The sequence below is a fragment of the Aotus nancymaae genome, unplaced genomic scaffold (genome assembly GCF_030222135.1).
Source record: "Aotus nancymaae isolate 86718 unplaced genomic scaffold, 86718_ANA_hifiasm-v0.15.2.pri h1tg000030l, whole genome shotgun sequence".
Taxonomy (NCBI): domain Eukaryota; kingdom Metazoa; phylum Chordata; class Mammalia; order Primates; family Aotidae; genus Aotus; species Aotus nancymaae.
The window spans coordinates 23,704,865-23,731,908 of record NW_026988443.1 but is presented as its reverse complement, the minus strand read 5'-3'; the positions used below and the strand labels follow the sequence as shown (position 1 = coordinate 23,731,908).

At 41.8% G+C, this 27,044-nt stretch overlaps 1 protein-coding gene, 1 long non-coding RNA gene and 1 pseudogene across 3 annotated transcripts in view; 2 read left to right on the top strand and 1 right to left on the bottom strand.

Annotated features, from left to right (window-relative positions):
* LOC105706768 (uncharacterized) overlaps positions 1-6,642 on the top strand; it is a 46,910-nt gene extending 40,268 nt beyond the window's left edge. Inside the window, exon 4 of the long non-coding RNA XR_010344866.1 lies at positions 5,791-6,642. This is a non-coding gene — a long non-coding RNA (uncharacterized LOC105706768). The remainder of the gene's footprint in view (positions 1-5,790) is intronic.
* TANGO6 (transport and golgi organization 6 homolog) overlaps positions 1-27,044 on the bottom strand; it is a 242,417-nt gene that overhangs the window by 65,435 nt on the left and 149,938 nt on the right. The window lies entirely within an intron of this gene.
* LOC135277372 (U6 spliceosomal RNA) lies at positions 14,888-14,987 on the top strand (annotated as a pseudogene).

Genomic DNA, 27,044 nt, shown 5'->3' with positions numbered 1-27,044 from the left:
TTGTAGAGACAAGGTTTCACTATGCTGCTCAGGCTGGTCTTGAACTCCTAAACTCAAGTGATCCTCTTGCCTCTACCTCCCAAAGTACTGGGATTACTGGTGTGAGCCACTATGCCTAGCCAGATTCTGTGCATGTGTGTGTGTATATACATATATATTTGTTTTGTTTTGTTTTGTTTTTCATGAAACAGTCTCACTCTGTTACCCAGGCTGGAGTGCAGTGGTGTGATCTCAGCTCACTGAAAACTCTGCCTCCCAGGTTCAAGCGATTCTCCTGCCTCAGCCTCCCAAGAAGCTGGGACTACAGGCGCTGGCTACCATGTCTGGCTAATTTTTGTATTTTTAGTAGAGACGGGCTTTCACCATGTTGGCCAGGCTGGTCTCTAACTCCTGACTACGTGATCTGCCTGCCTTGGCCTCCCAAAGTGCTGGGATTTAGGCATGAGCCACCGTGCCTGGCCCAGAGTCTGCATATATTTTAAAGATAGAGCCAACATGACTTCCTGATGACTCCAAGAATGACTTGCAGGATTTTTGCTTTTGAGACTGGGAGGATGAAGTTACTATCAGCTGAGATGGTAAAGTCTCTAAATGAGGCAGGAGGAAGGATCAGGGTTCAGTTTTAGACATGTTAAGTAGGTAGTTGAAGACATGTGTATAGAGTTCAGAAGAGAGGTCTGGGCTAGAGATGAATACTTTGGAATCAATGGAATATAGATTATATTTAAAGCCTTGAAACTATGAGATATGATTACCAAGGGAGGGAATGTAGGCAGGGAAGAGGACCAAGGGTAAGGCCTGGGCCCTTCAACATTAAGAGGTCTGGGAAGGGAGGAACCAGCAAAGGAGACTGAAAAAGAATAACCTGTCTGTCAGGTAGGAGAAAAATTGGAGTGATATCCTAGAAATTAAGGGAGAAAAGTATATCAGAGAGGAGGAAATGGTCAATTGCATCAAAAGCTTGTCATACATCAGGTAGAAAGAAGACTAGAAATTGACAATTAGATTGAGTAGAAATGAAGTCACTGTTGACCTTGACAAGAATGGTTCTGACACACTGATAGGGGTTAAAGCATGACAAGAGTGGATTTAAGTCAAAATGGGAGAACAACAACAGGAAACAGAGATCACTTAAGGAATTTTTTGCAAAGCAGATCAAAGAAATGGGGGGATAGTCAAGGAAGTGGGGTCAAGAGATTCCATTCCACTCCACTCTACTCCATTCCATTTCACTCCATTCCATTCTTTTATTTTTGAGATGGAGTCTTGCTCTGTCACCCAGGCTGCAGTGCAGTGGTATGATCTTGGCTCACTACAACCTCTGCCTCCCAGGTTCAAGTATTCTCCTGCCTCAGCCTCCTGAGTAGCTGGGATTATAGGCGCATGCCACCACACCTGGTTAATTTTTTGTATTTTTAGTAGAGACAGAGTTTCACCACGTTGGCCAGGCCTCAGGTGATCCACCCTCCTCGGCTTCCCAAAGTGTTGGGATTACAGGCACGAGCCACTGTGCCTGGCCTTCATTTTGTTTTTAAAGAGTAGAAATAGTAGCATGCTAAGACATTCTGAATTGAATGTCTTTTATGCATGTATTTCTACATATGGAAGCAATATCTTCCCCCACTGGTGTACCAAGAACCAAAGCTGTTTTGGCTTGATCTTGGTTCCGAGGTCCTAATTCCAGAGCCCGAGTATAAAACATTCTGCCTTTGGCCCTAAGGATACATAATATCTATATGGTGACAAAATGTTTTCTGAAGCATTTGTTTAAAGTCACTTTTTTTTTTTCCAGTCGGGGACTTGCTGTGTCACCCAGGCTGAAGTGTAGTGGTGCCATCACAGGTCGTTTGCAGCCTTGAACTCCTCCTGAGTCAAACGATCCCAATGCCTCATCCTCCCAGGTAGCTGGGAATATGCCATCGCTCCTGGCTATGTTATTTTATTTTTTTTGCAAGGCAAAGAGTCTCGCTTTGTTGCCCAGGCTGGTCTCGAACTCTGGCTTCAAGTGATACTCTTCCCTTGGCCTCCCAAAGTGCTAGGATTACAAACATAAAGTCACCTATTTTTAATCACCAAAATGATGATCTATACTGATAAATCAATGACCTGTCCTACCAGGCCCAGCTCAAATGCCACTTCCTTTGTGGAACCTCCTCTGCCCCTCAGTCAGCTTCAATTAGTCCTCCTTGAAAGTCTCACAATACTTTGTGTTAAAGTCTCTTTGGGTTAAATCACATTTGTCACTAATGTCTTGGTTCCTAGATGTTTTAAGCCTGTATTTATTTCTCCTATAAGACTATAAATTCCTTGAGGATAGAACTTTGGCTGCTTCATCTCTGATCCCATCAGTTCTTGGCAGTCTTTGCATATAGAGTCCATGAGCTGCATAATGATGTTTCGGTCAATGATGAACTGCATATACAACAGTGGTCCCATCAGATTATAGGATGGTACACATAGAAACCTGATATGTGGCATTTGATATTGGCATTGCAGATAAAGTTGGGGAAATAATTAGTATTCGGTAATGGTGCTGGGACATTTGATTTTCCATAAGAAAAAATATATATAAATATCATCTAGGTTTCTATAGGTACATTCTATGATGTTTGTACAATGACAAAATCACCTAACTACACATTTCTCAGAACATATTCCCATTGTTAAGCAAAGCATGACTGTACTAGGTACAGGGAATAGTAATATTGAATTAATTTTATTCAACAAAACATAATTAGATACTAGGTATCGTGCTAATATTCTAGGAATACAAGAATTGATAAGGCGGACACTTTGGGAGGCTGAGGTGGGCAGATCATTTGAGGTCAGGAGTTTGAGACCAGCCTGACCAACAAGGTAAAACTCTGTCTCTATTAAAAATACAAAAATTGGCCAGGCACGGTGGCTCACGCCTGTAATCCCAGCACTTTGGGAGGCCGAGGCGGGTGGATCACAAGGTCAAGAGATCGAGACCATCCTGGTCAACATGGTGAAACCCCGTCTCTACTAAAAATACAAAAATTAGCTGGGCACGGTGGCGCGTGCCTGTAATCCCAGCTACTCAGGAGGCTGAGGCAGGAGAATTGCCTGAACCCAGGAGGCGGAGGTTGCGGTGAGCCGAGATCGCGCCATTGCACTCCAGCCTGGGTAACAAGAGCGAAACTCCGTCTCAAAAAAAAAAAAAAAAAAAATTAGCCAGGTGTGGTGGTGCATGACTGTAATACCACCTACTCAGGAGGCTGAAGCAGGAGAATCGTTTGAACTTGGGAGGTGGAGGTTGCAGTAAGCTGAGATTGCGCCACTGCACTCCAGCCTGGGGGACAGAGTGAGACTCCGTCTCAAAACAAAACAAAAGAGAATGGATAAAGTATTCTATTTACACTTTAAGAAGCCCAAAGTAGGCTGGGTACGGTGGCTCATACCTGTAATCCCAAAACTTTGGGATGGGAAGCCGAGGCGGGTGGATCACCTAAGGTCAGGAGTTTGAGACCAGCCTGGCCAACATGGTGAAACCGTATCTCTATTTAAAAAAAAAAAAAGAAAAGAAGCCCAAAGTAAGCTGGGCACAGTGGCTCATGCCTGTAATCTCAGCACTCTGGGAGGCTGAGACAGGAGGATCACTTGAAACCAGGAGTTCTGGACCAGCCTGGGCAACATAGGGAGATCTTTGTCTCTATAAAACTAAACTAAACTAAACTAAACTAAACTAAACTAAACTAAACTAAACTAAACTAAACTAAACTAAACTAAACTAAACTATAAACTAAACTAAACTAAACTAAACTAAACTAAACTAAACTAAACTAAAATAAAGAGGAAACAAAGATGCCCAAAAGTTTAAGGAATACATATAAACAGATAAGTGCAGACAATTATAGTACTGTGTGGCAAATGCTGTCATAGAGTCAAGCAGAGCTTTCTTGAAAGTATTATTTAGCTAGTCTCAGTCCCTTGGAAGGAAGAAGAGAAGGAAGTTTGCCTTTGTGGTTTTGGTTTTGGTTTTCCCTTCAAGGTCGAAAACACAATGTACCTTCCATACAGTATAAAAAATATATAAAGGAGTAATTTCTCCAAAATGCTCCCAATTCCTAACATACTACATGCAGTCATAAGACTCACCTCTGTCTGGTTAACATCAGCATACACTGCCAAAACTACATCAATGATGACCTAGACATAGCCTATTTTCAGAACAGAAAAGAGGGTTTGACCTGTCATCTCTCAGACTCTTCAACCTAGTCTTTACATTTCTAATGATCTATCCTAGAGAGGTAGTTACACATCTGCACAAGGACATCTGTGTAAAGAATTTAGTGAACTGTAGGCCGGGCATAGTGGCTCATGCCTGTAATCCCAGCACTTTGGGAGGTCGAGGCAGGTGAATCACCTGAGGTCAGGTGTTTGAGGCCAGCCTGGCCAGCATGGTGAAATCCTGTCTCTACTAAAAATACAAAAAAAAATTAGCCGGGTGTGGTGGCAGGCACCTATAATCCCAGCTACTCAGGAGGCTGAGGCAGGAGAATTGCTTGAACCCAGGAGGCAGAGGTGCAGTGAGCCGATATCTCTATTGCACTCCAGCCTGGGTAACAGAGCAAGACTCTGTCTCCAAAAAAAAAAGAATTTAGTGAACTGTAATCATGAAAAATTAGAAGAAATAAAAGAAGAACTAATAGAAATAAAACAACAACTAAATGAGAAGGACTAAAAAATTCATAGGGAAATGGTAAAATAACCATGGTAAACCCATATTACAAAATACTATACAGTAATCAAAAGGAACATGACAAAATTATATATACTGACACGGAAAGCTTTCCTCAAGACATTGTTAAAGTGAAAGAAACTAACAGAACCAGTATTCCCATTTATGTATATAAATATGCACACATACAACTTTTCCTAATATTAACAAATAAACATACAGATTTAAAGAGGTATATTAAATATACAAATGCATAGGAAAAAAAGAGAAAGGACACATACTAAGACAGAGGAGTTAAACAACTTGTCTGAAGAGTAAACAGAGCTGGGATCCAAACTTAAATGGTCTGACACTAACTCCCATGAGTTACCTATGAGTAACTCCTGTATATACTGCATTTAAGAGATTTCCAACTGCTGGGCATGGTGTTTCATGCCTGTTATCCCAGCACTTTGGGAGGCCAAGGCAGGCAGATCACCTGAGGTCTGGAGTTCAAGATCAGCCTGGCCAACATGGTGAAACACCATCTCTACTAACAATACAAAAATTAGTCAGGTGTGGTGGGGTTAGCTGTAATCCCAGCTATTCAGGAGGTCGAGGCAGGAGAACTGTTTGAATCTGGGATGTGAAGGTTGCAGTGAGGCAAGATCATGCCATTGCCTCCAGCTTAGATGACAAGAGTGAGATTCCATCTCAAAAAAAAATAGAGCCAGGCGCGGTGGCTCACACCTGTAATCCCAACACTTTGGGAGGTCGAGGCAGGTGGATCACAAGGTCAAGAGATCGAGACCATCCTGCTCAACATGGTGAAACCCCGTCTCTACTAAAAATACAAAAAATTAGCTGGGCATGGTGGCGCGTGCCTGTAGTCCCAGCTACTCAGGAGGCTGAGGCAGGAGAATTGCCTGAACCCAGGAGGCGGAGGTTGCAGTGAGCCGAGATCGTGCCATCGCACTCCAGCCTGGGTAACAAGAGCAAAACTCCGTCTCAAAAAATAAATAAATAAAAAATAAAATAAAAAAATAAATATAAAAAAAAGGAAAGATTTCCAACTAAGATTAAAATATACTTTTCTATTTTTGTTGCAGTGCTTTCTCTCTCTGGAGTTAGGAAGAGGCTTGCTCATTCTGCAGTGCAAGATGAAGATCCAGAGTTAAGAGAGCTGTGTTCTAGGTTTGGCCCTGCTGCCAACCAGCAGAGTGACCTTGGGCAATTCACTTTGCTTCCCTGGACAAAGTGGAGACAAGCTAGTGGGTAACATGATCTCTCAGGCCCCTTCCAATTCTAAGTTTGTGAGTTGGTGAGTCACTTTCAGTTTAGTCATCAGGAAAATGAGATTTAGGAGACTGGGGAAGGAAGAAAAGGCACACATTCATGAGCCCTGGAGTGGGAGGCTGTTGTGGTTAAAGGAAGAAGGTTCCTTGTCAGGAAGGAAGGCACATAAAAATGAAGGAAGTTTGGAAATCTACAAGTGGGGGAAATTGCAGGTTGAAAAGGGTAAGAGCACAGGAGAAACACGTTAATGTTTACTAATATAGGGGCTTATAGTTAAAAATAAATGATAAAGAAAGAAAAGACATATTAAATTAGCTTATCAAATAATGATTAAATGTGTACTATGTGTCTGGCACTGTGCTAGGCCCTGGAGGGCTAATCATGAGCAAGAAAGATACAGTCCTTGACCTTATGACAAAACCTAATGGGGAAGAGGAAAAATACTGACCAAGCAATAACAATGGAGTGAGAGGTGCCAAAATCGTGACAGAGAGGGACTTTTATGAGTAATGATTGATCTGGTTCCTATTCTATTAACAACATTTCCAGTATTATCTTATTTACTCAGACTCTAAAGTGTGTTCTTTTTTTTTCCTTCTCCCTGTTACCCTTCAGTTAGTCAGTTCACTTATTATTATTCAATCTTCATTTACTTCCACATAAGATTTGAAGCAACTTACAATAAATAACATTGAAACCATGTGTCATTAAAATCAACATTTTAGGCTGGGCATGGTAGCTCACATCTGTAATCCCAGCACTTTGGGAGGCTGAGGTGGGCAAATCACCTGAGGTCAGGAGTTTGAGACCAGCCTTGGCCAACATGGTGAAACCCGTCTCTACTAAAAATACAAAAAAATTAGCCTGGCATAGTGGTGCCCGCCTGCAGTACCAGCTACTCAGAGGCTGAGGCAGGAGAATCGCTTGAACCCGGGCGGTGGCAGCTACAGTGAACTGAGATCACACCATTGGACTCCAATCTGGGTAGACACTCCATCTCAAAAACTAAAATAAAATAAAATAAAACAAATATTTTAAGAGCACTACAGTAAGTGAGAGGAGTCCAGACATCCCAAGCTAAGAATGGCTACTGCAAATAAACCAAAAGTTTAGTTTTACAATTCTTAGTAGCTAAGGCAAAAAAGGAATTAGAAAACACAGCTCTCATTATCCAATAAAAGAAGGAACATCAATTCATGAGGAGAGAGAAACTTCAGGAAGGACGCTAAGAGGTATCTCATTCATTCATCCAGCAAATCTTAATTGAGTGCCCACAGTATTCCAATGTGCCAATGTTCTCGGTACTGAGGACAATATAGCATGAATAAGAAAGCTCCCAACTTCATGAAGCCTACTTCTGGCAGGGAAGAAAGACAATAAATAATAAAAATTTCCAGCAGCAATGAAGGCTATGAAAAAAAATGAGTCAGGGAGTTACAATGGGGGTGAGGGCTCAGGGAAGAGCTCTCAGAGGAGAAGACCTCAAGAAACAAGTCATGTGAGGGCCTGGTGGAGAAGAGAAGAAGAGAGTGGGCAATAGAAGCTTTATATTCAATGCAGCAATCATATGGCTGTTTCTTATTCTGACTGGCCATATAGGTAAAGAGCATATCACTATATTAACAAAATGACAACTTAACCTTCCATTGATGTAAATTCCTGCCCTAACTGAGCTCCATCGCTCCTTTGAAAATGAGCATCCATTAAACTACATGCTCCACCAAACCATCCCAGCTGCACCTGAGAAGCTGAAATGCCAGTGGGAAGGTCAGTGTCTCAAAGCCTGCATCGTACCTGGTCAGCTGGCTCTGGGCTCACTTGCTACCTTGTTTTCCAGGTGTTGGACTGGAAAAATTGGAACACTTACTGCATCCATTCTGCATTTCTCAAAGGGCCCTGCCTCCATGTTCTCTGCCACTGGACCTCCCTTAGGCCTCACATACATAGCTTAGATCTGTCACATCCTTGCTCAAACCTGGTCTTCTTTGGAGATTTATGACCTTGCCCCCATTTCCTGGGGCTCTGCTACCCTCTGACTAATCTTCCCTCCCTTCTGTTCTTGTTATACAGGTGTCAGGACTGTATTATACTCTAGCCTCCAAGTGGGAGTCAGCTTGACCAGGTTTCTATGGAGAACAAAATGAATGCACATAGTCAAAGAAGCTTTGGGGGCTGCAATTTGACATAGGCATTGAATTTTAAGATACTACATAAGAGGTTCTTTTTCTTTTGTGTGTGTGTGAGACAAGGTCTTGAGGGAATGTATTCTCTTTCTGGGTCCACGAGGGGGCATAGTTTTAAGGGCAAGAACTTCCCAGCGCCATGCCCCGCTCCCATCTCTCTCCATCTGGGAGATTTAATGGTTTCTGTTTTAATTTTCGCGGGTGCGGGAAGAATCAAAAGTCAATCACTCCAGCGGAAGTTCTAAGGAACTCCTTTCATTGGTCAGAGGTTTAGGAGAAGGTGGGGGGTTCCTCCCAGGTTAAAAGTCCTCTTCTTCCACATCCCTTCGGACTCCATGTTTAGATCTCCTTCCACGAACACTCTCATGGAAGCCCATCTTCCCCTCCTAAACTCCATCTCTTTCTCTCAATTCCCTTCCACCCAGTGTAGAAGCTGTCTTTCCTCTCCTGGATTCCATCTTTCTGGATTCTCTCACTCAGTGTGAGAGGAGCTTTCATTCTCTGGATTTCCCCTCTGGAGTCCCCTTCCACACTCTTCATGGAAGTTTTCTCTCTTCTTCTCCTTTTTTTCTCTTTCTCTACCTAAAATAAATTCACTTTCTGCAAAAACTCTGTTTGGGGTCACGTATTCATTTTGCAAGTGCACCTGGTCCCCTCTTTCATTCTTGAGAGAGCAGGAGACCAAGAACCTTGGGGAAACGTCCTCTCGAGGGAGCTAAGGGCTCCCCTGAACCCCTGAACCCCAACAGTCTTACTCTGTCACCCAGGCTAGAGTGCAGCAGTGCAATAACTCACTGCAGAATCAAACTCCAGGGCTCAAGAGATCCCCTCCTGCCTTAGCCTCCTCAGTAGGGTGAGACTATAGGTGCACACCACCTTGCCCAGCTAGTTAAAAAAATTTTTTATAGAGATTGGGCCTTGCTGTGTTGCCGAGGCTGGTCTCAAACTCCTGGCCCAATGTGATCCTCCTGCTTTAGCCTCCCAAAGTACTGACATTATAAGCCACTGTGCCCTGTCCAAGAGCTAATTTGAGCTTTAGGGATTCCTATATGTCAAATTTTGTGTACATCTCATTGGCATTTTCCCATTCTTCCTTACAAACAGTACACTAATTTTGCCCAAGCATCCACCTTTCGCCACCACTCCCCAGGTGATTCAGGCTACAGTTTCCATTGGTCTAAGTGAGTCATCGTGGACATCTCCCTTTGCCTTAATTGGTTTAGGCATGGGCATGTGACCCAGTTCTGGACAATGAGTTATGAAGGAAAGTATGCTAGAAGACTCAGAAAACTTTTTGCCTGGCCAGGTACAGTGGTTCATGCCTGTAATCCTAGCACTTTGGGAGGCCGAGGCGGGCAGATCATGAGGTCAGGAGTTCAAGACCAGCCTGGCCAACATGGTGAAACCCCCATCTCTACTAAAGATACAAAAATATTAGCCAGGCATGGTGGTGCACACCTGTAATCCTAGCTACTCAGGTGGCTGAGGCAGGAGAATCACTTGAACCCAGGAGGCAGAGGTTGCAGTGAGCTGAGATTGTGCTATTGCACTCCAGCCTGGGTGATAGGGCGAGACTTCATCTCGCACACACACACATACACACAAACACACAAAAGCTTTTTGCCTTTGACTATCATATGGATATATGAATTAGGGTTGCCTTAGTGTCGCTGCAACCAACTTGAAACCATGAGGAACTAAAGGGTAAGGCCCATAAGCTATGGTTGACAGAGGAGAAAGATGAAAGGAATATGGGTCTTAAATGATGTCACTGAGAGAATTACCAATCCTGGACTTTTTTTTTTTTGAGACGGAGTTTCACTCTTGTTACCCAGGCTGGAGTGCAATGGCATAATCTCGGCTCACCGCAACCTTCGCTTCCTGGTTTCAAGTAATTCTCCTGCCTCAGCCTCCTGAGTAGCTGGGACTACAAGCGTGAGCCACCATGCCCAGCTAATTTTTGTATTTCACCATGTTGACCAGGATGGTCTCGATCTCTTGGCCTCGTGATCCAACCACCTCGGCCTCCCAAAGTGCTGGGATTATAGGCGTGAGCCACCACGCCCAGCCCAATCCTGGACTTTTTGTTATGTGTGATAATTCATTCTTTGTTAAGCCACTTGAGTTGGGAATTTCTGTTACTTGCAGCCAAAAGCACTCTAACTGATACATAAAAACTGGAATGCTCTTTAAAGTTGTAGAGCAATTCAATGTCAATCCTATGTCTATCAATATGAGACATCAAAAAAGTTAGATTTGTCAAAACAAAGAACTTGGGGGCTGGGCACGGCGGTTCACGCCTGTAATCCTAGCACTTTGGGACGCCAAGGCAGGTGGATTGCCTGAGTTCAGGAGTTCAAGACCAGCCTGGCCAACATGGCAAAACTCTGTCTCTTCCAAAAATATAAAAAATCAGCTGGGCATGGTGGCGCATGTCTGTAGTCTTAGCCACTCAGGAGGCTGAGGCACGAGAATCACTTGAGCCCAGGAGGCGGAGGGTGCAGTGAGCTGAGATCATACCACTGTACTCTGGCCTGGGTGACAGAGTAAGGCCCGGTCTCGGTGGGGGGGAAAAAAAGGAACATAAGGCAGTCTCCCCCATTTTTGGAGACATGGTCTTGCTCTGTCACCCAGGTTGGAACGCAGTGGTGTAATAATGGCTTATTGTAGCCTTGACCTCCCAGGTTCAAGTGATTCTTTCACCTTAGCCTCCTGAGTAGCTGGGAGCACAGGCACATGCCGTCACGCCCAGCTGATTTTTGTATTTTTTTGTAGAGAAGGGGTTTTGCATGTTGCCCAGTCAGGTTTCAAACTCCTGAGCTCAAGTGATCCTCCCACCTCAGCCTCAGCCTCCCAAAGTGCTGGGATTACAGCTGTGAGCCACTGTGGACATATTTTTTTAAATGACTCAAAAGTCAATTTTATAACCAAAGCATAACAAAAGAAAAAATTAAACCAAATAATTTTCTTTCTTCTAATTACAATTTTAATTGAGACAACAATATGGTATACTGCATAACTCTTATAATATCAGCATTTATATGTGTAACTTTTCCAACCTATTAAAAAAAAAACAGGTATGTAACTTGCAAGAAGGGGCTACATGCTGAGTGTATTTCACAACTATTAGCTAACCTATTTGATTATGAATTAAAATCTAGGGTTCTGGTATACCCACTACTACTTCCTAGTTTCTGACTAGGCAACAAAAACCACAATTATCCCATCCAGGAGGGGTCCTTTGGTTTTGGGTGTTGATGTTGCTCGTTTGTATTTTTCTTTAACCAGATGAGATGCCCCTATTGATTCAGTTGAAACTTATTTGAACTGTAAGGCTCTGAGATCCTAATTCATCTTTTATCTGAAAGACAGCATACATTTGTCCCCTGACAAGGGCAAGCATTCATTACTATCCTGCTGTTCCCTTAAAAAATGCATTAAATGGCTTTTTACAAAAAACAGTACTGATTTCCAAGTTCCCCCACCCCACTTTCAGAAAGCATTCACTACAGACTGCAATATTTAGATGAAGAGACACCCATGAAACTGAAGTTAAAGAGACCATCTTCTTTTCCTCAGGTATATCTAAGAAGCTTCAGAGAAATGAACACAGTAACTCCAAGCCCACTTTTAGAAACTTACTCCAGTAGATTCTAATGAATAGGGTTTATCTTAGTTTAATTCTAATGGCTTCTACTTTGTGCAATGGTAATGACAACACCTGGCTATTTGCATTTCCCTGTTCTCAGGAAGTCAGAAATAATCAACCTTACTGAAAAGCAAACAGCTGTGTGTTCAAGAAAGCCAGTGAAGGATCTAGATTTGTTTGAACAAACGATAAAAATGAGTCACTTTGGAAGGTGAACAATGAAGTGAGAGAGCTGAAAAAATGTTAACCTGCCTTTGACTTGCCTGTATCAATTCTGGCATTGTGAAAAGATTCTTTTAACAAATTAGAATTTGGAAGATTTTTCATTAAGCTTTTCAATGGTACTCTGAGGTCTAGAGTGATAGATTCATTTATGCATATCAGATCCCATCTTTTTCCATAAAGGATCTGAAATGACTTGCAACAAGAGATGCTTACATAGCAGAGGGGTGCTGTCAAATCTGAATTAACAAGCTTTGGGCAGCTGAGGTGGGAGGATGGCTTGAGGCCAGGAGTGTAAGACCAGCTTGGGCAATATGACGAAAGCTTTTCTCTAAAAAAGGTATTTTAAAAATTAGCTAGGCGTGGTAGCACACCCCTCTAGTCCTAGCTACTAGGGAGGATGAGGTGGGAGGAGCACTTGAGCCCAGAGGTTTGAAGGCTGCAGTAAGCTATGATTGTGCCACTGCACTCCAGCCTGCGACAGAGCAAGACCCAGACTCTAAAACAAAAACGAACACAAAAACTCACTAAACTTCTGGAGTCAGAGGACCTGCTAATTTCAAGGGCTCAATCATTCCCCTAGTTCACTGAAACAGGTCATAAAAATGAAATTGAGAAAAATCAAGTAAGAAAAAAAATTCCACTCTTGGCCAAATTCTTACACCATTTTTTAAAAACTCTATTATTAATGTATGGGGGCTCTCTTCCTTTTCCCCCTGCCCCCCTCCCCGCTTGTTTTGAGACACATATGTGAACACAGATAAAACCATTTCTAACTGCTCTCTCCATTTTCTACCAAGAAGAAGTAACTAAAGAATATCTTAGACTGCAGATTAAGGTACCACTGGGTAAAACCAATTACATTTTCCAAAAATTGAATGATTACTTACACCCAGCACTCCTCTGTAATCAGAACTTTACACATATTCTGAATAATGTTTTAGTCCAATGTTTCTCAAACACAAACATGGGCATTAAAATCGTGCAATGCAATTTGTTTATAACATGGATCCTGGTGATTCAGAATTATTATTAAAATGAAAAAACATTATTTAAAAAATTATTTTAGAGAATACAGAGTCCTGAAAATACATCAGAATTTAATTTCCAAACTGCAGTTTAAGTATTATCTTTCTGGCTGGGCACAGCAGCATGAGCACTCTGGGAGGCTGAGGCAGGTGGATCAAAAGGTGAGTAGTTTGAGACCAGCCTGGCCAATATGGGGAAACCCCGTCTCTACTAAAAATACAAAAAAATTAGCTGGGCGTGGTGGCAGATGCCTGTAGCCTCAGCTACTCGGGAGGCTAAGGCAGGAGAATCACTTGAACCCAGGAGGTGGAGATTGCAGTGAGCTGAGATTGTGTCACTGCACTCCAGGCTGGGTGACAGAGCAAGACTGTCTCACACACATGAAAAAGAGAGAAAATTGTAAAACTCATAAAACATATGAGGCCAGGCGCAGTGGCTGACACCTGTAATGTCAGCCTTTTGGGAGTCTAAAGTGGGAGGATTGTTTGAGTTCAGGAGTTCAAGACCAGCCTGGGAGTGCTGGCTTTGATCAACATAGCAAGATCTCAGCTATACAAAAAACAAGAAAACATAGGAGTAAATCTTTGTGACTTCAGGTTAGACAAAGCCTTCTTAGACATAACAGCAAAAGCAAAAGTGACCAAAGAAAAAATGCATACATTGGACTTCATCAAGATTAAAAACCTTTGTGCTTCAAATGTCACCATCAAGAAAGTGAAAAGAGGCTGGGCGCGGTGGCTCACGCCTATAATCCCAGCACTTTGGGAGGCCAAGGCGGGTGGATCACGAGGTCAAGAGATCGAGACCATCCTGGTCAACATGGTGAAACCCCATCTCTACTAAAAATACAAAAATTAGCTGGGCATGGTGGTGCGTGCCTGTAGTCCCAGCTACTCGGGAGGCTAAGGCAGGAGAATTGCTTGAACCCAGGAGGCGGAGGTTGCGGTGAGCCGAGATCGCGCCATTGCACTCCAGCCTGGGTAACAAGAGCAAAACTCCGTCTCAGGAAAAAAAAAAAAAAAAAAAAAAAAAGAAAGTGAAAAGAATTTTGATAGTGAAGGAGGCTGTGTGGGGGGAGGGAGCATATGGAAACTCTCTCGACTTTATGTTCAATTTTTCTGTGAACCTAAAACTGCTCTAAAAAAAAGTGTACTTTTTCTGAAAGAAAAAGTCTATTCTTTAAAAAAAGAAAGTGAAAAGACAACCCACAAAATGGAAGAAGATATCTGCAAATCATATAAAGTGAAAGGGACTTGTCTGTTGAATCTACAAAGAACTCTTAAAACACAAAAAAGAAAGACAACTCAATTAAAAAATGAGTAAAGGATCTGAATGTACGTTTCTCCAAAAAAGATATAATAATATCCAAAAAGCACACGAAAATGTGCTCAACATCATTAATCACTAGGGAAGTACAAATCAAAACCATAATGAGATATCATTTCATATCCACTGGAAGGGCTATAATTAAAAGGGCAGACAATAACAAGCCCTGGTGAGGAGAAACTGGAACCCGTATACACTGCTAGTGAAAATGTAAAATGGAAAACTTTGGAAAACAGTTTGGCAGTTTCTCAAAAAGTTAAACATAGAGTTACCATATGACTCGAGAGAATTGAGAACACATTTCCACATAAAAACTTGTACACAAATGTACATAGCAGTTTTATTCTTAATAGCCAAAAGGTGGAAAAAATTCACATATCCATCAACGGATGAATGGATTAAAAATATGGCATATCCATACAATGGAATATCATTCAGCAATAAAAAGAAATGAGGTACTAGTACATATTGCAACATAGATGAAATTTGAAAACACTGCGCTTGCCTTAGAAGCAAATATACCAACACTGGAATGATATCGAGATTAGTGTGGCTCCTGTGCAAGGATGACAGGCAAATTCATGGAGTATTCCATATTTAAAATAAAAAGAAAGCATTATGCTAAGTGAAAGAAGCCAGTCACAAAAGACCACATGGTGTATTTCATTTATATGAAATGTCCAACTCCCAAGTAAACTCTTAGAGCAGCAAGTAGAGTAGTGATTGCTCGACTGGTAATGGGCACAAGGTTGCTTTTGGGGTGATGAAAATGTCCTAAATTGATTGTAATGGTGATTGCACAACCCTGTGAACTTAACAAAAACAACAACACTGAGTTGTACACTGTAAATGGTTGAATTGTATAGTATATGAATTCTATTTCAAGAAGTCTGTGTTTTTAAAAAAGGAAATTTTGCGAATGGAAGGGTCGGAAGGAGGACTGCAGAATTTATTTTTCAGTGAAGCTGGAAAAACAGAAGCAACAAATAAAAATATTCACATACTAGAAAAGAAGCAGTCCATGTGTATAAGCAGGATCTGCTATGAAACACATCTCTGCCTCCCGAAAACTCAGAGACCAAAGGCTTGGGGCTAATCTCACAGACAATTCCCAATCATTGCTCCCCTCAAACAGACGAAGCAGAAGATCCGGATTCTTTGGTAAGCTGCCCACTACAGGAACCAAGTCCTGCCTCCAAGCAGAACCAAAGGCTCTCAGCCAAGCAGAACCCAGGGCTTTCCCACTGCTTTCTGACTGGCATCGTTTCTGCCAGCTCTTCCTCTCCTTACTTGTCAGTAAATGATGGTGCCAATATAATTTCAGTCTTTACTGCTTCAGAGCCGGCCATTTAATGTGTAACTTTTTTTTTTTTTTTTTGACAGAGTCTCCCTCTGTTGCCAGGCTGGAGTGCAGTGGGACGATCTCAGCTCATTGCAACCTCCCACTCCCTGGTTCAGGCGATTCTCCTGCCTCAGGCTCCCAAGTAGCTGGGATCACCAGCATGTACCACTACGCCCGGCTAATTTTTGTATTTTTAGTAGAGACAGGGTTTCACCACGTTGGCCAGGATGGTATCGATCTCCTGTCCTCATGATCCACTCGCCTCAGTCTCCCAAAGTGCTGGGATTACAGGTGTGAGCCACCGTACCCAGCCTAATGGGTAACATTTTTTTTTTTGAGACGGAATCTTGCTCTGTTGCCCAGGTTGGAGTGCAATGGCGCAGTCTCGGCTATCTGCAACCCCTGCCTTCCGGGTTCAAGTGATTCTCCTGCCTTAGCCTCCTAAGTAGCTGGGATTACAGATGCCTGCCACCACACCCGGCCAATTTGTGTATTTTTAGTAGAGACAGGGTTTTACCGTGTTGGCCAGGCTGGTCTTAAACTCCTGATCTCATGATCTGCCTTCCTCGACCTCCCAAAGTACTGGGATTACAGGTGTGAGCCACCGAGCTCGGCTATGGATAACATTTTTAAAAGCCTTCTAAATTTTTATTGTTTCTGCTTTTGAAAAAATATGAGTATTATTTGAAAGTTTCTTAACAGAGGCAAGAAAAACACTACAGATTCAGACTCTTGGAAGTCCTTATGTCAAAGGCATTCAAACCGGAGTGACTCCACTTTGAACAGGGGCTGGGTAAACCAAGAATTCAACTTGCTACCTTCTTTTTTTTGAGACGGAGTTTCAGTCTTGTTGCCTAGGCTGGAGTGTAATGGCATGATCTCAGCTCACTGCAGCCTCCACTTCCTGGGTTCAAGCAATTCTTCTGCCTTAGCATGCTGAGAAGCTGGAATTACAGGTGCCCAGCTAATTTTGTATATTTTTAGTGGAGACAGGGGTTTCACCATGTTGGCCAGGCTGGTCTAGAACTTCTGACCTCAGGTGCTACACCCGCCTTGGCCTCCCAAAGTGCTGGGATCACTGGCGTGAGCCACCGTGCCTGATCGCTACCTTTTTTAGAATTTTGATTTTGGGTTCTTTGTCATTTATTTTGGGTAGATGGGAAAGTGGCTATGAAACCTCTGGCTTGGGAGCCCGACTACAGCCTCCGTTATCTGGGTGCCCCAGAAGAGAGCACACCAGGCCGGCCACTTCCTTGGTAGCCCACCTTGTCACTCCTCTCTGACATTTGCTCTCTAGTTTATAACGATTGGCCATTTTACTTTACTGCTTTTACTGCCAAATTGCATGCTTATCCTTATTTCTTTGTCATATTTGTAGTTTTTGCTCTGGCTAGTTGGGCAATTGTTAGTAGGACACTTGGTTGTGAGTGGTCCTTCACTGTGTCAATCCTGGGCTGCCAGAGTCATGCTGTTCTGTGGCCCCCAATTGCATTAGGTCTCATGCCTTTGGGGTTCACTGTTGGACACCCCCGAGATGCTCTGGGGTTTTCAGCATTTGGTACTTTTGGTCGCCCCTGCTCTAGGATGTTTGGAATTGACATTCCCTCTAGAATTGTGGGTTAGAGTCCTACCCTAGGGGAATCTTGGTCTTGCTTTTTCTTTTCTACCCTAAAGTTATCATTTTCTGTAACAGCATTTTCTTGACTTATTGTCACTTTATTTAATGCCTTGCTGCAGGAGGTAAGAATCTGCAGGGGTAGATAAGTGGATAGAAAGATAGAAAACTCCTATGTCTAGTAGAGATCCTTGTTAGACATGGGGACTATAGTGAGTCCTGAACGACCAGTTGTTGAGGTGACTTTTAAGCAATTGAAGCAAATTCAAATTAACAAAGTTTAGCCACGTGAACAAGTCCTGATTATTTTTTTTTTGAGACAGAGTTTTGCACTTGTTGCCCAGGCTGGAGTTTAGCAGAACAATCTCTGCTCACCACAACCTCCATCTCCTGGGTTCAAGTGATTCTTCTGCCTCAGCCTACCAAGTAGCTGGGATAACAGGTGTGTGCCACCACGCCTAGCTAATTTTGTATTTGTAGTAGAGACGGGATTTCTCCACGTTGGTCAGGCTGGTCTCAAACTCCTGACCTCACGTGATCCACCCACCTTGGCCTCTCAAAGTGCTGGGATTACAAGCGTGAGCCATTGCACCCAGCCCAAGCCCCGACTTTGTCAGAGAAATAATTTGGATCCAACTATCTTTTATGAAACAGTGAGTTTGTATTACTATCTCATTACTAGAGTTTCAAGATAAAAGCTATTCGATCTTTGTTCATGTCCATGTATATATGTCTAGATTGCGCCATTGCACTCCAGCCTGGGTAACAAGAGCGAAACTCCGTCTCAAAAAAAAAAAAGTGCCAAAGAAGATAAGCTGCTATTGGGAAAAAAAATTTTTTTGTGCCAATTCAGATGTTATTTAAAGTAAGGTTTAGCTGGGTACTGTGGCTCACGCCTGTAATCCCAGCTTTTAGGGAGGCAGAGGCAGGAGGATAGCTTGAGCCCAGGAGTTCGAGACCTGCCTGGGCAATATAGCAAGACCCCATTCACCACAAAAAAAAAAAAAAAAAAAAAGGCAAAAAATAATAAATAAATAAATAAATAAATAAATAAAAAATAAAGTAAGTTTTAAAATGTGAATTTAGGAAGAAAATAGAAATAAGGTAGAAAGAAAAAAAACAGTAAGTAGGGGAAGAGATGAGTAGAAAGTTATGGATATAAAGATGTATTTTTGGTAAGGAAGGTTATAAGGAAAAGAAATTTTATGTGAGAAAGAATCTTTTATGGTAAATTCTTTTTTTTTTTTTTTGAGATGAAGCTTCACTCTTGTTGCCTAGGTTGGAGTGAAATGGAGCGATCTCAGCCCACTGCAACCTCTGCCTCCTGGGTTCAAGCAATTCTCCTATTTCAGCCTCCAGAGTAGCTGGGATTACAGGTGTGTGCCACCACACCCAGCTAATTTTTGTATTTTAAGTAGAGACAGGGTTTCACCATGTTGGTCAGGCTGGTCTCGAACTCCTGACTTCAGATGATCCACCCACTTTGGCCTCCCACAGTGCTGGGATTACAGGCGTGGGCCACTGTGCCTGGCCTTTTATGGTAAATTCTTGTCCTAAAGTAGAACAACTGATTATTTAGGAAAGAAGAAAGTATAGGACAAGTAAAAAAGTCGAAGCATGTCATAGGTGGTCTATGTAAGTCGTGATAAAGTTCATAAAAGATGCCTTATTAAAAATTTTTAATACAATTAAATAAGCCATAATGAAAGAAAATTTATTTATAATAGTCTATCTAAATTTTGGTCCCCTAAGTTAAAACACGTTTTTTAAAGTATTGGTTTGCTTTCAGTAAGACTGAAAGAAATGCTGACTTTTCATTCTAAAATCTGTTTTCTTTTCCCTTGAAAAGGTATGCTCTTTGCAAGCTCAAAATGGCTGCTCTGGACTCCTGGGAAAAACAATATGGTGCTTACCTTTTGCTGTAGCTCAGTAGCTAAGGCTTTTCTCTTTTGTGATGGTGGCCTGGGTTAAATTCCTGGCTTAGGAATGAGTTCCTTTTGGTTTGACACTTGTAGGAATTTTGCCATTTATTTATTCTTTTTCCCTCTATGGACAGCTTCTGATTTCCCGACTTGAATTTTCTTTTCTCTGAGCTACCTTAGGCATGATTCTAGATATTATCGAAACTGCTTGCCATCTCTTTGGAGACATCGTGTGCATCCATGGTTAAGTCATAACCTTTATTAAGGCTTTTTTGTTTTACTCGGAAAAACACCTTTGTGGGGAAGGGGAAGAGCTTAAAAGCCAGAGATGTCGGCCGCTTGTCCTGGCTAAAATCTAGATTTAAAATGAATTTTTTTTTGAGACAGAGTTTCACTCTTGTTGCCCAGGCTGGAGTGCAATGGTACAATCTTGGCTCACTGCAACCTCCGCCTCCCAGGTTCAAACAATTCTCCTGCCTTGGCCTCCTGAATAACTGGGATTATAGGCACATGCCACCATGCCCAGCTATATTTGTGTTTTTAGTAGAGATGGGGTTTCACCATTGTTGGCCAGGCTGGTCTCAAACTCCTGATCTTGTGATCTGCCCACCTTGGCCTCCCAAAGTGCTGAGATTACAGGTGTGAGCCACCTCACCTGGCCCTTTTTTTGTTTTTTAGACAGAGTCTCGCTCTGTCACCCAGGATGGAGTGCAATGGTTCCATCTCAGCTCACTGAAACCTCTACCTCCCAGGTTTAAGCGATTCTGGTGCCTCAGCCTACCAAGTAGCTGGGACTACAGAAGCATGCCACTAGGCCCAGTAGTTTTTGTATTTTTAGTAGAGAAAGTGTTTCACCATGTTTGCCAGGCTAGTCCTGAACTCCTGACCTCAGGTGATCTGCCCACTTCAGCTTCCCAAAGTGCTGGGACTGAGTCACTGCACCAGGCCCAAAATGATTTTTTTTTTCTTAAAGAGCTCTAGAGTTAAAGTCAGCTTAATTAAAAACAGATACCTAATGTATTAGTCTATTTTCACACTGCTATGAAGACATAGCCGAGCCTGGGTAATTTATAAAGAAAAGAGGTTTAAATGACTCACAACTCTGCATGGCTGGAGAGACCCCAGGAAACTTACAATCATAGTGGAAGGGGAAGAGGCATGTCTTACATGGCAGCAGGCAAGAGAAAGTGAGCAAGAACTGGGAAAACTGTCTTATAAAACCATCAGATCGGCCGGGCGTGGTGGCTCATGCCTGTAATCCCAGCACTTTGGGAGGCCGAAGCGGGTGGATCACGAGGTCAAGAGATCGAGACCATCCTGGTCAACGTGGTGAAACCCCGTCTCTACTAAAAAAATACAAAAAATTAGCTGGGCATCGTGGCGCATGCCTGTAATCCCAGCTACTCAGGAGGCTGAGGCAGGAGAATTGCCTGAACCCAGGAGGCGGAGGCTGAGGTGAGCCGAGATCGCGCCATTGCACTCCAGCCTGGGTAACAAGAGCGAAACTCCGTCACAAAAATAAATAAATAAATAAATAAATAAAATAAAACCATCAGATTTCATGAGAACTCACTCACTATCATGACAACAGCATGGGGGAAAATATCCCATCATCCAGGCACCTCCCATCTGGTCCCTTCCTCAACACATGGGGATTATGGGGATTACAATTCAAGATGAGATTTGGGTGGGGGGCACAAAGCCAAACCATATCACCCAAGTTTTATATATATATATATATGCTTTATTCTTTTTCTTTTCTTGGATCTTGTTTTTTTTTTTAAAGGAAGTCTTGCTCTGTCACCCAGGCTGGAGTGCAATGGCGTGCTCTTGGCTCACCGCAACCTCCGCCTCCCAGGTTCAAGCAATTCTCCTGCCTCAGCCTCCCAAGTAGCTGGAATTACAGGTATGTGCCCCACCATGCCTGGCTAATTTTTTTTGTATTTTTAAGTAGAGATGTGGTTTCACCATGCTGGTCAGACTGGTCTTGAATCCCTGATCTCATGATCTGCCCGCCTCAGCCCCTCAAAATGCTGGGATTACAGGCGTGAGCCACCTCACCTAGCTGGATTGTTTTTCTTCTCAGTCAATTGAATTATTTCTCCAGTCTGTTTTTGTGCTACCCTTGATGCCCACATGAGAGGACCTATGTTAATTTCTGATAGCCGAGGACTCCTTGGGAGAAAAAGATAAGATGTCACAGATCCCATTTTGGAAGAAAAAGCTGTTTTCCTCATGGAACTCTAAGAACTGTAAGTAGACAGCTCCCTCTCAAAATCTAAAGCTCTGCTCTGTTTTGCATTGCATTACTTGATCTTTTTTTTAACTCTTGGGAGTATCAGAAATTACTTTGCATTATGAGAGAACTTTTAGCCTTGGTGTGTAATAGCTAGGTAGGACACATAGTTTTAGGGATAGCTAATGGTATTTGCATACAGTGAGTGGTTATTACTACAGGCCAATACTTCTTTCTTCTCACATTTAAATGAAAAAAGCATGCTCTTGGGTACCTAAAAGGTATGAAATGGGGAATGGGCAGATTGCCTTTGGGTTGGCCGCCAGCCTCGGGGGAACATCTTTGCAGTCAAATACACAGTAAAAGCACTGCAGTGTCTGGTCCCATGGTTTGGGAATCCAGAATCTAGTGTATAAATGGGATCCTTGATTTTTGGGGATCTGTTTTGCCTTCTAGCTGTGCCTATTTATTTGGCCCTAGAAACTGCAGGCTTTAATGAGAAACTTAAAAACTGGCAAATGAGAAATCTTACAACTACTAGATCTTCTGTCTGTCTATTTATTTATTTATTTTTTAGAGATGGGGTCTCACTATGTTGCCCAGGCTGGAGTGCAGTGGCTATTCACAGGCACAGTCCAACTACTGATCAGCATGGGAGTTTAGACCTGCTCTGTTTCCGACCTGGGCTGGTTCACCCCTCCTTAGGCAACCTGGTGGTCACCTGGTCCCGGAAGGTCATCATATTGATGCCAAACTTAGTGTGGACACCCAATCGGCATAGCACACTACAGCCCTGTATGTGTATTTATATGTGGTGTATGTGTGATGTTTATGTAAAAGAGCTCTAAATAATAGGCATAAAGAAAAATAAGACTTAAATCAGAGACTCCGTTAGCAAAATAAATACTTTAGTGCCTTTTAGTTCACATGACTAATAATCTTTTGAAAATAAATACAGTTTAAAGTTACTGGTAAAATAAAATAAAAATGTCTTCAAAATGTGGACATCTGTCTAAATCATGCAGGTCAGATATTAGGTTTGCTAAATACGTTAAGGTCATAAACTGTTTCTATGACTTTTAGTAATTGTTCACTTTATCTGTGTTAGAGCCATTTGATTCAAGATAAGGCCTGGGGACATAGAGGATGAGCCATTCCCCCTAACTGTGCTGGAAAGAGTCAGACTTTATCTGCAGTTCTGTCCTGTATCCTAGGCTCTGCACCTGGTATGTAATTAAAATTTCTTACACTAAAGAAATTAAAATTACATGTTTTTTGGTAAAAAGGCAGAGAATGTGTTTTTTCTTCAAAAAAGAAAGTAATTTTGTCTAAAGGGTTTAAGAATCATTTTAAATTTAAAAAGACAGGATAAAACTAAAGGCTTAAACAAGTTGTAGAACGTTTGTGAAAATTTAACCTTGTAAAGAATTGTGTAGGAGCTGGTTGACTAAAATTAAAATAATATTGGTCGGGCGTGGTGGCTCATGCCTGTAATCCCAGCAGTTTGGGAGGCCAAAGTGGGCAGATCACTTGAGGTCAGGATTTCAAGACCAGCCTGGCCAACATGGTGAAGCCCTGTCTCTACTAAAGATATAAAAAATTAGCCAGGTGTGGTGGCCCGCACCTGTAATCTCAGGAGGCTGAGGCAGGAGTAATGCCTGAACCTGGGAGGCCAAGGTAGCAGTTAGCTGAGATCATGCCACTGCACTTCAGCCTGAGTGACAAGTGAGAGTCTGTCTCAAAAAAAAAAAGAAAGATAGATTTTTGTTTGCCTTTAAGATGAACTATAAGAAAAAAGGATTTCCTTGATATGTACAGGTATAAAAAAATATATTAAAAAAAAAAAGAGGAGAGAAGAGAGACAGATTCAGTTGGCCTCATGCTGTTTTTATTGGATCTTGTTGCCTGGAAAGCTAAGTCTTCCTTTATCAATGAGCAAAGGTTTTTGCCTTTTTGAAATCTTTGAGTTATAATTTTAGCTAAATAAATAAATGACCTGTGATTCTATTTTATAATATCAAGTATTTTAAGCCTTTGATAATTGACAACTTTCCAAAATAAAATTCTAAATTAAGTCTTTTTCTGACCTGATTATTAGGTCCCCTAAAGTCCAAAAATGACATATTTGGTATATTAAAATCATATAGGAAGGACTGTTAAATACACAATGGTATTTGACTTTCTTTGGGCTATATTTGCATAAACGTGTTATTGGTACATGTTCCAAAATTACGTGAAACTCCTATAATTCTGATATGACTTAGTGTACATTATCAGTAATAATTATAATTTTTATGCTAAATTATTGTCTGTCACAGAGGTAACCAAATTTCCTTGCTAATCGCAACTTTGACTATGGCTGCCCTAAGACTTTTTGTCATTCACAGACAATTGTCTTGTTTTGATCCTCTACAAAAGATGATTTACAATCAGCTATAGGACTCTGAAAAACAGTCTTAAATATCCATCTCTGATAACTTTGGAAAGTGTGTCACTAAAACAGAGAAAAAAATTTTCAAGACTCTCTTGGAAAACTAATGTGTTTATAGATACCAAGAAAAACTAATTGCATAGATTGAACTAATAAAAGATTAAACTAATCTTTTTATAATTTTTTGCTTAAAACATTGCTGATCGTTTTGTTTTTCAGAGTCAAAAAAACTTTTGAGCTTTTTATAGCTCTCAACAATTGAGTAAAGTATACTCCTATAATGAGTATAAAACAAAGTTTTTGCCTAAAAACAAAATATGGAGCATGTGTCTTTCTCTCTACCTGATTTCTCCAGAATTTGGAAACTATTTGTGAGTATTGTTAACTATGGCAATGTCATTATTTGCATAAGTATAATAAGAATCTGATTTCTGCCAGGCATGGTGGCTCACGCCTATAATTCCAGCACTCTGGGAGGCTGAGGCAGGCAGATCACCTGAGGTTGGGTATTTGAGACCAGCCTGACCAACACGGAAAAATCCCGTCTCTACTAAAAATACAAAATTAGCTGGGTGTGGTAGCACACACCTGTAATCCCAGCTACTTGGGAGGCTGAGGCAAGAGAATCACTTGAACCTGGGAGGTAGAGGTTGTGGTGTGCCGAGATTGTGCCATTGCACTCTAGCCTGGGCTACAAGAACAAAACTCTGTCTCAAAAAAAAAAAAAGAAAAAGAAAAAAGAAAAAAAAAGAATTCGTTTTCTTTTGTAATAGGACATAATTACAGACACTGGTTATTTCACCAAGGGGTTTTGACTGGAACCGCATGCTTTCAAATATAAACAGACTATTTTAAGGGATTAAAGTTGACTTAAAGAGCCAATAAAAGTTCCTTAGGAAAACTGGCCTCATACCTTATCTACACAGTCCCTGTACAGAGTTTCTGACCTGCAGTAAGTAAACAATATCACTTTCTGACAGGCCCAGGAGATACAGATTATCTTGGGATCTTAAGAGAAGAGGACTTTACCCAACTCATCAGGTATGTACAGGCACAGATGAATTCATGGCTGGACTCAAGGCTTTACAAAGTCTGAGAAGGCTGGGCATGGCAGCTCATGCCTGTAATCCCAGCACTTTGGGAGGCCAAGGTGGGAGGACTGCCTGAGCTCAGAGGTTCAAGACCAACCTGGGCAACATGGCAAAACCCTGTCTTTACTAAAAAACACAAAAATTAGCCAGACATGGTGGTGTGCACCTGTAGTCCCAGCTACTCAAGAGGCTGAAGTGGGAGAATTGCCTGAATCTGGGACCTTGAGGCTGCAGTGAGCAAAGATTATGCCACTGCACTTCAGCCTGGGTGACAGAGTAAGACTTGTCTCAATCAATCAATAAAGTCTGAGATTCCTATGGAACAATGTTTTATCAAAGACAATTTAAAAAGGAGTTTATATGGCAAATAATTCACTTTATATACATGATCAGGCCAAGTTTAATAAAACTAAAACTTATTTTGCAAACAAACTGGTTCTACTATAATTTGTCTTTAGTAAAAATGGGAGACTAGAGAGAGAAAAATTATGATTCAAAAACTATAGTATACCTTTTATTAGATTCTAATCGCATCCATTGTTTTTGAATTTTTTCTGCAATTTAGACTGATCCTCCTTACTCCTGTGAACCACCCAGTGATCTCTGGCTGCTACTCAGAAGAAACAATAGGGAGGATAATGTGAAAATCTGGATGAGTATTCTAATTCTGGGCATGACCTCATATCAGCTTGGTTAAAACTGCCCAGTTCATGGAAAGTCTTCTTATTTAGTTAACTTGGGATAATTTCACTTATTTTGCTTGACTGCTGTGGAATATATTGCTGTTGGATTCATTGTATAGGAATATAAGTTGGCCAGGCGCGGTGGCTCAAGCCTGTAATCCCAGCACTTTGGGAGGCCGAGGCGGGTGGATCACGAGGTCGAGAGATCGAGACCATCCTGGTCAACATTGTGAAACCCCGTCTCTATTAATACAAAAAAAAAATTAGCTGGGCACGGTGGCGCGTGCCTGTAATCCCAGCTACTCAGGAGGCTGAGGCAGGAGAATTGCCTGAACCCAGGAGGCGGAGGTTGCGGTGAGCCGAGATCGCGCCATTGCACTCCAGCCTGGGTAACAAGAGCGAGACTCCGTCTCAAAAAAAAAAAAAAAAAAAAAAAAAAGGAATATAAGATAAGCCTACTCAACATTTTCTTAAATTGAACATTTATGAATCTTCTAGACTGTACCTTCTGTTGAGACTCAGTTATGAATGGTCCTCACCATTCTGACTGAGCTCCTCTCTACCTTGAACACAAGAGACCCTAATAATTAGGTAATTGCCCCTGTTCAGTCTGTTCAGCCTGAAGAAGTTACAGAAGATGGATCTTCATCCCTTTACAACCCTTAGGATTAAGGTGCCTTGTAAAAGGGAGGGGGGAAATATGTTAGAGACATTCTAACCAGAGTGACTCCATCTTGAATAGATGCTAGGTAAGATGAGGATGAGACCTGCTGGGCTGCATTTCCAGGAGTTTAGGCATTCTTAGATTCTTAGTCACAGGATGAGATAGGAGGTCAGCAGGACCAGTTTCACAAGATACAGGTCACAAAGACCCCATTCATAAAACAAGATGTGATAAAGAAGTTGGCTAAAACCCATCAAAAACAAAATGGTAACGAAAGTGACCTCTGGCCACCCTCACTGCTCATTATACACTAATTATAATGCATTAGTATACTAAAAGACACTCCCACCAGTAGCATGACAGTCTCCAAATGCCATGGCAATGTCCAGACATTACCCTATGTGGTCTAAAAAGAGGAACCCTCAGTTCCAGGAACTCCCTACTCCTTTCCTGGAAAACTCATGAATAATCCATCCCTGTTTAGCATACAATCAAGAAATAACCATAAGTATACTCAGTCAAATAGTCCATGCTGCTGCTCTGCCTATGGAGGAGCCATCCTTTTATTCCTTTACTTTTCTTAATAAATTTGCTCGCGGGCTGAGCGCGGTGTTTCATGCCTATAATTCCAGAACTTTTGGAGGCTGAGATGCGCGGATCATTTGAGGTCAGGA